Source organism: Pteropus vampyrus, unplaced genomic scaffold (assembly GCF_000151845.1).
Source record: "Pteropus vampyrus isolate Shadow unplaced genomic scaffold, Pvam_2.0 Scaffold79, whole genome shotgun sequence".
NCBI classification, from domain to species: Eukaryota; Metazoa; Chordata; class Mammalia; order Chiroptera; family Pteropodidae; genus Pteropus; species Pteropus vampyrus.
The window spans coordinates 2,547,119-2,560,604 of NW_011888860.1; the positions used below are offsets into that span (position 1 = coordinate 2,547,119).

Genomic DNA, 13,486 nt, shown 5'->3' on the forward strand with positions numbered 1-13,486 from the left:
CTTGCATGGTAGTTGGGAGCAGAATCCTAACCCATGATAGAACGGCTGAGAGTATGGGCTCTGGAGACAGACACCATGGATTTGAATCCTTGCCCTTTCACTTATTCCTTGGGACTCTTGGCAATTTGCATAACTTCTCTGTGACTCAATTTCTTTACCTGTAAATGAAGGATAGTCGGTTTTAGTTTTATAAAATTTTTGAAAATGAAAAATGTATATAAAATACTTGGCATACCTAAAAAAATAATAAATGTAATAGTAGTAGTCGTACTGGTATTATGTTATTAACTGTGGCACTATGAATGGTCTTCTTTTTTGAGGGATATTTCTTTTTTGAAAAACCGTTCATCTCTAGTCCTCTACAATCAGAATCTTTTCTCTCTTGGGCAACCTTTTTTCTCACTAAAAAAAAATTATTGGGATGACATTGATCAACAAAATCCAATAAATTTCAAGTGTACAGTTCAACAGTATGTCGTATACATATTGCATTGTGTGTTTGCCACCCATAGTTAGATTTCCTTCCATCACCACATATTTGACCCTTTTTACTCCTATCTACCAACCTCTTCTGCCCTTTCTCTCTGGTAACCACTGGTCCATTGACCATGTCCATGAGTCTCTATTTGTTTGTTCTCTTGGGCAATCTTAAAAGAAAACAGACTCCTTTTTCTTTGCATAACATAAAATTTACCATTTTAACCATTTTTAAATATATAATTCTCTGGCATGAAATCCATTCACCTGGTTGTTTCTGTCATTTTAATAACAGCCTTCCTAATGACTGTGAAGTGGTATCTCATTGTGGTTTTGACTTGAATTTCCCAAAGGTTAGTTATGTTGAATATCTTTTCATGTGCTTTTTGGCCATTTGTTCTCCAATACCCATTTTTATTATTTATGAAAAGCACAGTGCTCCCATTCAATTCTCTGACATTCCTTGATGCTAGGCAAGTCATAATACAATATAGTAGGTGGTAGTTTCCTTTATATTTTTATGGTACTTCAATACCCTCCTAGTCAGCACATTGCTGGATCATCTTAGGATGAGTTACTTGTGAGAGATGGTTAGTTTCAAATGCCAGATGTTGATCTTTTCTACCTTCAGTTTTAGAGGGTGCTTTTTCATCAATCCTATTTCCATATTCTGATGGGCAAGAGAGATTTTGGTATGGATTATAGCAGTGTGAAAGGTGACCCCACGTGTTGAATGAAGAAATGATGCTTTTCTTTCTAAAATAAATTTAATGAATGTATCTTGAGCAGCCCTTGACAATGTTGACTGCTTGTTCTTTTTGAATGTTCTTCCCCTTTTGCTGTCTTGACATCGTCCTCTCTGGTTCTTATCCTACGTCTCTAACATTCCTTCTAAGTCTCTTTCCCCTTTCCTTATTCTTTGTCTATCTTTTAAACATTGGTGTTTTCCATTTCTGATTTGGTGCGCTTTCATCTGCATGGTCTTTCTCCCATACCCATCATTTTTAACTCCATTCAATATGTTTGCAAAGTGTTGGCTTAGTGCCTGGCATACATGGTAGCTGATCTTGTTAGCAATAGTTCAAACTCTTATTACCATTCAGCTAGAATGTTGCAATTGTTCCCCTGTTCTGCTTCTAGTCTTTTCCTCATCCAATGCATCCCTTAACTTTTTTCAATCATTATTCATTTTTCTCATAGCACACATCTTATCATCTCACTCCCTTGCTCAGAAACCCTTTAGTGGCTCCCTATTGCCCATTGGTTAAGTCTCTAAGCTCACTTCACATGACTCTCCAGGATCTGGCTCCTGGCCAAAGTTGAATCCACCTTTGGCTGCTTCTCCACTGAGCCCTGTGTTTCAGCAAGAGCAAATGCCTATAGTTCCCTAAATGTACAATATAGTTGCACAAATTTGTGGCTTTGCACACAATCCTCCCTATGTATAAAACGTGTTCTTATCTCCTTGTCCTCCAACCACAGCTCATCCTTGGAGACTCACTAAGTGACTTCTTTTACCTGTTATCTTCCCTGACCTCCGTTTTCCAGGATGGTTGACCATCCTCTCATTTGTGCTACTATAACTCACACATCGTCATAGGCAATTCAAGTCTCTAATCAATAAGTCAGAAACTGCTGACAGCTTTTTAGTTAGACATTTTTCCACCATTTAAAATAAAATTGTAAGATCCAGTGTTCACTGGAAATCCTGTCATAATACCAGTTTTTGTCCCAGAATGCTTTGTAATTATTTCTTTTTAAATGTCTGCCTCCTGAGTCTTGTGAAACTCCTGGGTCAGAGTCTTCTTTGCCTTTGCAGTGCCTGGCATGGTGGCTGAGAGCGAGTATTTACTGAGCACCATCTGTGTGCCAAGCACTTCTTTAGGGGTTGCGGGAATCATAGGAACAATATTCCTGCCCTTTCTGAGGGAAACCTATGTACTTCCCATCATTTTCAAGTCTCCTTCCTTCCCCATTTTCAGGTGAGGGAGCTAAGACTCTAATAGATTAAGGAACTTATTAAAGTTACCCAACTAGAAGGATAAAAACAGGATGGGAACCCAAGCAATGTGGCTGCAGAGCTTATATTATAACCATTGCTATATGCTGTTACTTCTAAGAGATCCAAAGGAGAGAAATGTTGATTAGTTTTTAATGGGGATTATTCCCACTTTGAGGGACAGGACAATTTCCTACGTTAATAGTTCTCTGGATAAGTCCAAACATATTCTAGATGGAAGCCTTGCATGGTAGTTGGGAGCAGAATCCTAACCCATGATAGACGGCTGAGAGTATGGGCTCTGGAGACAGACACTGTGGTTTTGAATCCTTGCCCTTTCACTTATTCCTTGGGACTCTTGGCAATTTGCATAACTTCTCTGTGACTCAATTTCTTTACCTGTAAATGAAGGATAGTCGGTTTTAGTTTTATAAAATTTTTGAAAATGAAAAATGTATATAAAATACTTGGCATACCTAAAAAAATAATAAATGTAATAGTAGTAGTCGTACTGGTATTATATTATTAACTGTGTATGAATGGTCTTCTTTTTTGAGGGATATTTCTTTTTTGAAAAACCGTTCATCTCTAGTCCTCTACAATCAGAATCTTTTCTCTCTTGGGCAACCTTTTTTCTCACTAAAAAAAAATTATTGGGATGACATTGATCAACAAAATCCAATAAATTTCAAGTGTACAGTTCAACAGTATGTCGTATACATATTGCATTGTGTGTTTGCCACCCATAGTTAGATTTCCTTCCATCACCACATATTTGACCCTTTTTACTCCTATCTACCAACCTCTTCTGCCCTTTCTCTCTGGTAACCACTGGTCCATTGACCATGTCCATGAGTCTCTATTTGTTTGTTCTCTTGGGCAATCTTAAAAGAAAACAGACTCCTTTTTCTTTGCATAACATAAAATTTACCATTTTAACCATTTTTAAATATATAATTCTCTGGCATGAAATCCATTCACCTGGTTGTTTCTGTCATTTTAATAACAGCCTTCCTAATGACTGTGAAGTGGTATCTCATTGTGGTTTTGACTTGAATTTCCCAAAGGTTAGTTATGTTGAATATCTTTTCATGTGCTTTTTGGCCATTTGTTCTCCAATACCCATTTTTATTATTTATGAAAAGCACAGTGCTCCCATTCAATTCTCTGACATTCCTTGATGCTAGGCAAGTCATAATACAATATAGTAGGTGGTAGTTTCCTTTATATTTTTATGGTACTTCAATACCCTCCTAGTCAGCACATTGCTGGATCATCTTAGGATGAGTTACTTGTGAGAGATGGCTAGTTTCAAATGCCAGATGTTGATCTTTTCTACCTTCAGTTTTAGAGGGTGCTTTTTCATCAATCCTATTTCCATATTCTGATGGGCAAGAGAGATTTTGGTATGGATTATAGCAGTGTGAAAGGTGACCCCACGTGTTGAATGAAGAAATGATGCTTTTCTTTCTAAAATAAATTTAATGAATGTATCTTGAGCAGCCCTTGACAATGTTGACTGCTTGTTCTTTTTGAATGTTCTTCCCCTTTTGCTGTCTTGACATCGTCCTCTCTGGTTCTTATCCTACGTCTCTAACATTCCTTCTAAGTCTCTTTCCCCTTTCCTTATTCTTTGTCTATCTTTTAAACATTGGTGTTTTCCATTTCTGATTTGGTGCGCTTTCATCTGCATGGTCTTTCTCCCATACCCATCATTTTTAACTCCATTCAATATGTTTGCAAAGTGTTGGCTTAGTGCCTGGCATACATGGTAGCTGATCTTGTTAGCAATAGTTCAAACTCTTATTACCATTCAGCTAGAATGTTGCAATTGTTCCCCTGTTCTGCTTCTAGTCTTTTCCTCATCCAATGCATCCCTTAACTTTTTTCAATCATTATTCATTTTTCTCATAGCACACATCTTATCATCTCACTCCCTTGCTCAGAAACCCTTTAGTGGCTCCCTATTGCCCATTGGTTAAGTCTCTAAGCTCACTTCACATGACTCTCCAGGATCTGGCTCCTGGCCAAAGTTGAATCCACCTTTGGCTGCTTCTCCACTGAGCCCTGTGTTTCAGCAAGAGCAAATGCCTATAGTTCCCTAAATGTACAATATAGTTGCACAAATTTGTGGCTTTGCACACAATCCTCCCTATGTATAAAACGTGTTCTTATCTCCTTGTCCTCCAACCACAGCTCATCCTTGGAGACTCACTAAGTGACTTCTTTTACCTGTTATCTTCCCTGACCTCCGTTTTCCAGGATGGTTGACCATCCTCTCATTTGTGCTACTATAACTCACACATCGTCATAGGCAATTCAAGTCTCTAATCAATAAGTCAGAAACTGCTGACAGCTTTTTAGTTAGACATTTTTCCACCATTTAAAATAAAATTGTAAGATCCAGTGTTCACTGGAAATCCTGTCCTAATACCAGTTTTTGTCCCAGAATGCTTTGTAATTATTTCTTTTTAAATGTCTGCCTCCTGAGTCTTGTGAAACTCCTGGGTCAGAGTCTTCTTTGCCTTTGCAGTGCCTGGCATGGTGGCTGAGAGCGAGTATTTACTGAGCACCATCTGTGTGCCAAGCACTTCTTTAGGGGTTGCGGGAATCATAGGAACAATATTCCTGCCCTTTCTGAGGGAAACCTATGTACTTCCCATCATTTTCAAGTCTCCTTCCTACCCAAAGGCTGACGTTATTCACTGAGTTTTCTGTGATTAGCAATATAAAGGGGGGGAAAATTGTTCAGAGAGAAAATATGAACTGTCAGATGAGAATGAAATTATAAGTGGTAAGAAGAGAATTAAATTAAGAGCAGTAAGCATCATGGATTTATAAAAACAAGTCATGTCAGACAAACTTAATTGCTTTTCCTGATAGAATTACCAAATTAGGGGATGGCAGCGTATAATATCCTGAGAGCAGTTTCCTTCAACGACCAGGTAATGAATATTATTTTTGAAGTTAGCAGAGCCCTTTGAAATAGTATCTGTTGAAATTGTACAAAATGAATTCAAATTGACTTTGATGTGAATCTGGTTCGCTGACTTGACAGCAGATTAAAGAGGAGAAAAGCTAAGGCAACTACAAACAATATGGCGCTAAGCTTAAAGATATTGCCTAGCAGGAGCTTGGGGGTCTTTATCATGATCATTATCAAGGTCAAAGTATGATTTTGTGGCATTTAAAAAACACTGAGAGAAAATCACAGTACTTGGAGGAAATCATTGCATGGAGCACAGAAATGAGATGGTTCTATGTTATCATTATAATGGTATGGCCCTTGGAGTGAGAAAACCAAATGTTTTGCATAGTGATTTAAACCCTTGCCACTCAAAGTATGGTCTGCAGACAGCAGGAGGCTGGAGAGCACCTGAGAGCTTGTTAGAAATGTAGAATCTCAGTCCCCACCCCAGTGAATCCAAATCTGCATTTTAACAAAATCCCCAGGTGCTTCATGTACGCATGAAAGTTTGAGAAGCATTGTTGGGTTTATTTCATATTATCCTATATAACTTCAATTTTAGATTCTTCTCAGAGCTGCAAGGCATTGTGTTGATCTAATAAACCAGGATTAAGCCCCAGTCTCAATAATTCCACTATTTACCCCTTTTACTTTCCTTAAAATCAAGCATATGAAGCTGATGAAGTTACACACTTGGTGAAGTTATTTCCCTTTAGTGGGCCATACTGTCTTCCTTTGTAAAGAGGAAATACAAACCTGTGCTCCTTACAGTGTTTTTATGTGTCACACTTGTATATCATCTACTTCTATCCTTTAACATCACTGAGAAATATATAGTTATTCCCATTTCACAGATTTGGACACTGATGTTTGGAGTGTTAACTGGCCTAAATTCATATTGTTAGTAAATGGTAGAGCCAGAACTTAAACCTGACTCCCAAAGCCTTGCTATTTAACATCTATATGTGACAGGGTCTCTATCAAGCTATAAGTGACAGGGATTTCAAAAGTTAGGATCAAGAGGAGGATTCTGTTAAAAAAATATTTATCGAGCACCTATGATATTGTAGAAACTACTGAGAGTATTCATTAAGGAATAAAATAGACCTGGGACCTGGCTTTGTGATGTTTATAATCTAATGGAGATGAAAAATTGTGTGCGTGTGTGTGTGTGTGTGTGTGTGTGTGTGTGTGTGTGTGTGTGTGTGTTGAAGTGGGGAAGAGTATGGGGATACTGCTTCCAAACTTGTGCCATTTTCTGGAAGAATGCAGATATCAAGGATGCTGGAAAATTGCTTTAAGTCTAAGGTCAGCCAGATGATTGGTAGACATGAGAATATAGAAACGAACTAAAATATGTAACGTACCATTGAGCTATTAATGACAAACTTTAGCCAACCATTTTGCCTTTTTAGAATTTCTTCCTTTATGAAGAACCTCATTGGCCCTTAGAGAATTTTGTTATTCAGTGTATGCCTGTGAGAGCTTTGGCAAGGGAAGATGAAGGAGGAGATTAAAATACCATCTCTTTTATCACTGACCTTGGCCTAGTGTCTAGATTGCACTCTCATTTGGTATTTGAGACTAAACTAAGAGAAAGATAGTTTGTTTTTGATGAGAGTATTGTGTCCAGAAAACTACTAGGTGACAAGTATTACTGAAATACAGAGAATCCAAGAGTCCTTAGTGGGGAGATGGTACATTGAGAAGTGTGGGAGTAAGCATTGCTCAGAAGCTTTTTTCTTAGTGAACCCTTCTTCATCTCTCAGGTTTCAGCTCAAACACCCTTTCCTTGGGAAAGCATTTCCTAATCCTGCAGACCAGATTAGAAGGATGATGTCTACTAAATGGTCTGGGACAGCTTTCGCTTTTTTTTCTGAAGGCGTCATCAAATCGTAATTTTAAAAATATCTTTCTCTCCCTACTAGCTCTCACCTTCATGGGAATAGAGCATATGTCTCTTATAATAAATACTCTATCCCCAGGATCTAATAGAGTACAAGGCAATGGTAGGTATTAAATCAGTAACTCAATAGTTGTTCTATTAAAATTTGAAAATCTGATATATTTTTTAAAATGTGGCCTAATAAATATCTTTTATTATTATTATTTTTGTGATAAAATATGCATAACATAAAATTTACCATCTTAATCATTTAGAGTGTACAGCTCAGTGGCATTAAGTACATTCATGTTGTTCTGCTACCATCACCATCATCCATCCACAGAATTCTTTTCATCTTGTAAAACTGAAACTCTGTACCCGTTAAACAGGTCCCTGTTTTCTCCTCCTCCCAGTTCCTGGAAAACACCATTGTACTTTCTGTATTTATGGATTTGACTACTCCAGATATCTCATATAAGTGGACTCATGCAGTGTTTGTCCTTTAAAGACCTTTTTCCTTTTATCTTTCTGATTAGCAAGGGACACAAACTATATGATAGTGTTTGTTAGAGTGACCTTTTTTATACAATTTAAAGAGAAATACTGCTTATTTTTGGCCAATTTACATTGATAGAATCAGAGTAATAGAAGAGGGAGAGATGTAGGCAGATTGTCTGCTTGAGGCTTCTGACTTCTAAGCCTCAAGTATACAGTTTGTTGCTAGACTAAAATTCAAGTGGTATTTCCTCCCAGTATTTCCTCCCAGTCCGTCAACATATTGAATGTGAAAATCCAAGGCAATATAATTAAGACCGTTTTTCCCAACATTGTTTACTTTCACATCTTACACAGACTTCCAGCACAGTATTGGGGAGAAAGCACAACTGAAGAAATGCAAATAAGAAATAAAGACAAAAAGAATATGGAAGAGATCCTTGGGTGGCTAGTTAATACCTGCATCTGGGTCACAGTGAAGGGACTGGCTCCAGTCTTTGATCTAAGAAGGCTGGTCAAGTTATGTGTTTCCTGTCTATGCTTCAACTCAAAGGCACTTATTAAAAAAAATATTGATAGTTTAGAGATGACTGAAAGGGCTTGCAAAAAGTCACATCTACATACACGACATCTCTCAACAGGTCAGTGATTTGACAACAAATAGCCAGTAAAGATGAAAAATTTGAGACTAATGTTTAGATTAGCTATCTCTGCTACTGAGTAAGATTGGTCTCCCCAAGTGGGAGAGAGAGTGGCTTTGAGCATCATCCGATTCTGGGGAGCACGCAGAGCTAATAGCTGAATATGACACCAAAGTCCAGTAAGCCTCTTAGGAGGTGTGAAGGGGAGCAAATGTCAGATTATCAGAGCCAAGAAATTGAATGGTAAGGGATTATCAAGCAGTAATTAAAGCATAAGTGGGCCAAAGTCTGGGGCAACAGCCACGATAGGGTGTATTCTGTGACCATGGACCATGATGAGAATAATCTAGGTAAGTACCTAGGCAAGTTTAAAAGCTAGGAAAAGTACATGCATATATTGTCTGAATTACTAAACAGTTTACATTTTCTTACTGTGTAGACTTTTCCAAGGTGCCATGCTGCTATCTCCTTTCCATAAAATCTGCTTTCTTTATATCTTAGACGTTAGCCAAAGCTTTGCTGCCAACTTCATATCCTTGTTATAGGTCAACTATCTGGGGGTCAAACAATGTGATGGTGTAATAGAGGGACTTCTGGTAAGATAAGTTCTCCACCCCCAATGGTTCTGCCTGGAATTAGAAATATGTATCCCACTTTGAGAGCCCTACAGGCGACTGAGAAGCTTTGGGTCTTACACAAAATCATTTTGTCTTCAAACACATTTAGCTTCTACTTGTGAAGAAGTGATCGTAGACTTCCATTTATTCTTTCAAATTCCTTTGACTATTGAAAGAAGTAGTTATGGAGTTTTCTGAGAATCTTTGCAGTCCAAGTGCAAGTAAAAATACATATATCATGGATAGTACATCTAATATGTATTATCCATGATTAGATGGCTTCGAAAATCAGGGGACATATTTTTCCTAGCTTTTGCAACCTCAGGTCCCACTGCCAGACCAGGTAAGGCTTTTCTTCTTGGATCATATGGTATGTGCTTCAGTCTGAATAACATTAAAAATATTTCTCTTAGCAGGATGTGGTGGGGTTGTTTTCTTTTTTAATTTCAAATAACACCATTCCTTGAACTGGGAACAAACAATTCACTTGCAGCTCGACTCTGCATTTATTTGTAATTTTCACATAAATCAACTTATATGAAAATGTATTCATAATTTGAGCTTTCTCTATAGCAATAAAATGTTTCTGCTTCTGTGGTAGAAAATAGCTTATTATGCAAACAACATTGCCACTCTTACATTATGCATAGGATTTACCTGGAGAACCTCACAAAAGCATCACAAAAAAAAAAAAAGGAAGAAAGGCTGGGGAGGGTGGGGTGGGTGTAGGGTGCTTCATTTACTGCACTGTTTACCTATAATAATTAGCTACAAATGAGCTAATATCTATATTTAGCAACCTATTTAATATTGCTTTGGTTAATTCAATGAAACAATGGAGGAAAAAGAAAAAAATACAAAGGCGGTCTCCTGACAGATAGTGCCTTTCAGTACATCAGCACAGTGAGAAATGAAATCTGGTGGTTTCAACCTTAGGCAAGTGGTGATGAGTAATTAATTGCCAACTCATTTTAAGTTGTGTGCTTGATCTAATTTGGGATATTGAGAGTTCACATTGATTTGCTTCCAAAAAGAATGTTATTGTCAAGTAAGGTAATTGTGTAAAATTGATACAGAGAGCTCAACTTGGGTGTGTAGCACACTTTGTATTTAGAGAGGCAGAAGCAAAAAGTGTTGTTTCTAAACCTGTGTGCAGTGGGACCACCATATCTGGGATGGGAAGCTGGTGTCTTTTCTAACTAAAATTCAAGCAGGGACCACTTTAGGTACAAGTGGTGAATGGTATTTATTTTTTCAATCACATAACGTATATATTTTCAGTGTCTTTTTACTGCGTTCAGGCCTGTGGATGGAACAATAATACAATATGGCCTCTGATCTTATACTACTTCCATTGTAGTTGGAGAGGGGGGTAGATATGTGAAGAACACATAGCATAAATAAGTAAAATAATTGCAATAAGAGTGATAAATGCTATGCAGGAAACATACAAGAAGTATGATTTATGGAGTTATGGGGTGTTATTTTTTATTTTTATTTTTCAATTACAGTTGATATTCAGTATTATTTTGTATTAGTTTCAGGTGTACAGCATAGTGGTTAGAGATTTATATAATTTATGAACTGATCCCCCCAATTAGTCTAGTATCTGCACCATTCATAGTTATTACAATATTATTGACTATATTCCTTATGCTATATTTTACATCCCCTTGACTATTCTGCAACCACTAACTTGTACCTCTTAATCTTTTCACCTTTTTCACTCAGCCCCCAACCCCTCTTCCATCTGGCAACCATCAGTTTGCTCTCTGTATCTATGAGTCTGTTTCTGTTTTGTTTGTTCATTTATTTTGTTCTTTAGGTTCCATGTGTAAGTGAGGTCAAATGGTATTTATCTTTCTCTGTCTGATGTAGTTCACTTAGCATAATACTCTCTAGGTCCATCCATGTTGTCCCAAAAGTAAGATTTCATTTTTTTTTTTTTTTATGGCTGAGTAACATTCCATTGTATATTTACACCATATCTTCTTTATCCAATCATCTATTGATATGCACTTAGGTTGCTTTCATATCTTTGCTGTTATAAATAGCGCTGCAGTGAACATATGGGTGCATATAAGTTTTTGAATTAGTATTTTAGATTTCTTTGGATTAATAGCCAGAAATAAAATTGCTTGGTCATAAGATAGTTCTATTTTAATTTTCTGAGGAAACTCCATACTGTTTTTCATAGTGGCCACACCAATTTTAAATTCCATTAGCAGTGTACGAAGATTCCCTTTTCTCCATATCCTCGCCAACACTCGTTTGTTGATTTATTGATAAGCCATTTTGACGTATGTGAGGTGATAGCTTATTATGGTTTGCATTTCTCTGATGATTAGTAACATTGAACATCTTTTCATATGTCTTTTGGACATCTATATATCTTCTTTGGAGAAATGTTTATGCAGGGCCTTTGCCCATTTTTAAATTGGATTGTTTGTTTTTCTTGGTGTTGCATTCTATGGGTTCTTTATAAATTTTAGATATTAACCCCTTATCAGATGTATCATTGGTGAATATCTTCTCCCATTCAGTAGGTTGTCTTCCTTTTTTTTTTTAATGCCTATAGCACCTGGTCTTCCTAGGTGGTCTCCCATTCAAGTACTAACCAGGCCCGACCCTGCTTAGCTTCCGAGATCAGACGAGATCGGGCTTGTTCAGGGTGGCATGGCCGTAGACAGGTTGTCTTCGTTTTGTTGATGGTTTCCTTTGCTGTGCAAAACTTCTTAGTTTGATGTAGTCTCATTTGTTTATTTTTCCTTTTGTTTTTCTTGCCCAAATTGGTATATCAGAAAAAATATTACCAAGAGCAATGTCAGAGAGTTTACTGCCTAGGTTTTCTTCTCGGAGTTTTATGGTTTCGAGTCTTGCACTGAAGTCTTTAATCCATTTTGAGTTTATTCTTGTATGTAGTGTAAGAAGGTTGTCCAGTGTGTTTGTTTTTTATATATCTGTCCAGTTTTCCCAACACCATTTATTGAATAGACTGTCTTTACCCTATTGTATATTCATGTCTCCTTTGTCACAGATTAATTAACCATATCTGAATTTTCTATTCTGTTCCGTTGGTCTATGTTTCTGTTTTTATGCCAGTACCATGCTGTTTTGATTACTATAGCCTTGTAGTATAGTTTGATATCAGGTAGCACAACCTCCAACTGTGTTCTTTTTTTCTCAAGATTGGTATGGCTATTCACAGTCTTTCGTGGTTCTATATAAATTTTGGATTATTTGTTCTGTGAAAAATGCCAATGGTATTGTGATAGGGATTGCATTTAATCTATAGATTGCTTTGGACAGTGTAGACATTTTAACAATGTTAATTCTTCCTATCCATGAGGATGGCATATGCTTCCATTTATTTGTATCTTCTTCAATTTCTTTCTTCGATGTTTTTAAAATCTTTTTACTTTTCAATTCCAATTGACATACAATATCATGTTACTTTCAGATGTATAACATAGTGATGAGGCATTTATATAACTTATGAAGTGACCACACTGATAAATCAGGTACCCATTTGGCACCATTGCAATATCATTGACTATATTTCTCATGCTATACTTTACATCCCCATGACTATTTTGTACCTATGAATTTGTACTTCTTAATCTCTTCCCTGTTTTCACCTACTCCTCTCCCCACTCCCATTTGGCAACCATCAAAATGTTCTCTGTATCTATGAATTTGTTTCTGTTTTGTTTGTTCATTTGTTCTTTAAATTCCACACATAAGTGAATTCGTATGGCATTTATCTTTCTCTGTCTGACTTACTCCGACCAGCACAATACCCTTTATGTCCATCCATGTTATTGGAAATGGCAAAATTTTATTCCTTTTTATGGCTGAGTAATATTCTATTGTGTATATGTACTGCCTCTTCTTTATCCATTCATCTATTGATGGACACCTAGGTGGCCTCCATATCTTGGCTATTGTAAATAATGCTTTAATGAACAGATGGATGCACATGTTCCTTCGAAGTAGTGTTTTGGGTTTCTTTGGATAAATATCCAGAAGTGGGATTACTACGTCTTTTGTTTCTTGTTAAAACCTTTGCTCTAAAGTCTAGTCTATTTTGTCTAGTAGAAATATTGCTACCCCAGCTTTTTTCGCCTTTCATTTCTTTTTCACGAAACATGTTTTTCCATTGCTTTACTTTCAGTTCGTGTGTCATTCAATCCAAAGTGAGTCTCTCGTGGGCAGCATATGTAAGTGTCTTATTTTCTTCTTCATTCATTCATCTTATGTCTTTTGATTGGAGCATTTAATATGTTTACATTAAAAGTAAATGTTGATACATATTAAAAAGATTATACACCATGATCAAGTGGGCTTCATTCCAGGGGCAAAGGGATGGTTTAACATATGCAAATCGATTAATGTGAGACACCA

General features: G+C 36.9%; 1 non-coding gene across 1 annotated transcript; it reads right to left on the minus strand.

Moving 5' to 3' along the window:
- Window positions 1-11,651: 11,651 nt before the first annotated feature.
- Window positions 11,652-11,770, minus strand: LOC111741535. Its single transcript, XR_002781018.1, has one exon. It is a non-coding gene; the product is annotated as a 5S ribosomal RNA (ribosomal RNA).
- Window positions 11,771-13,486: the final 1,716 nt, after the last annotated feature.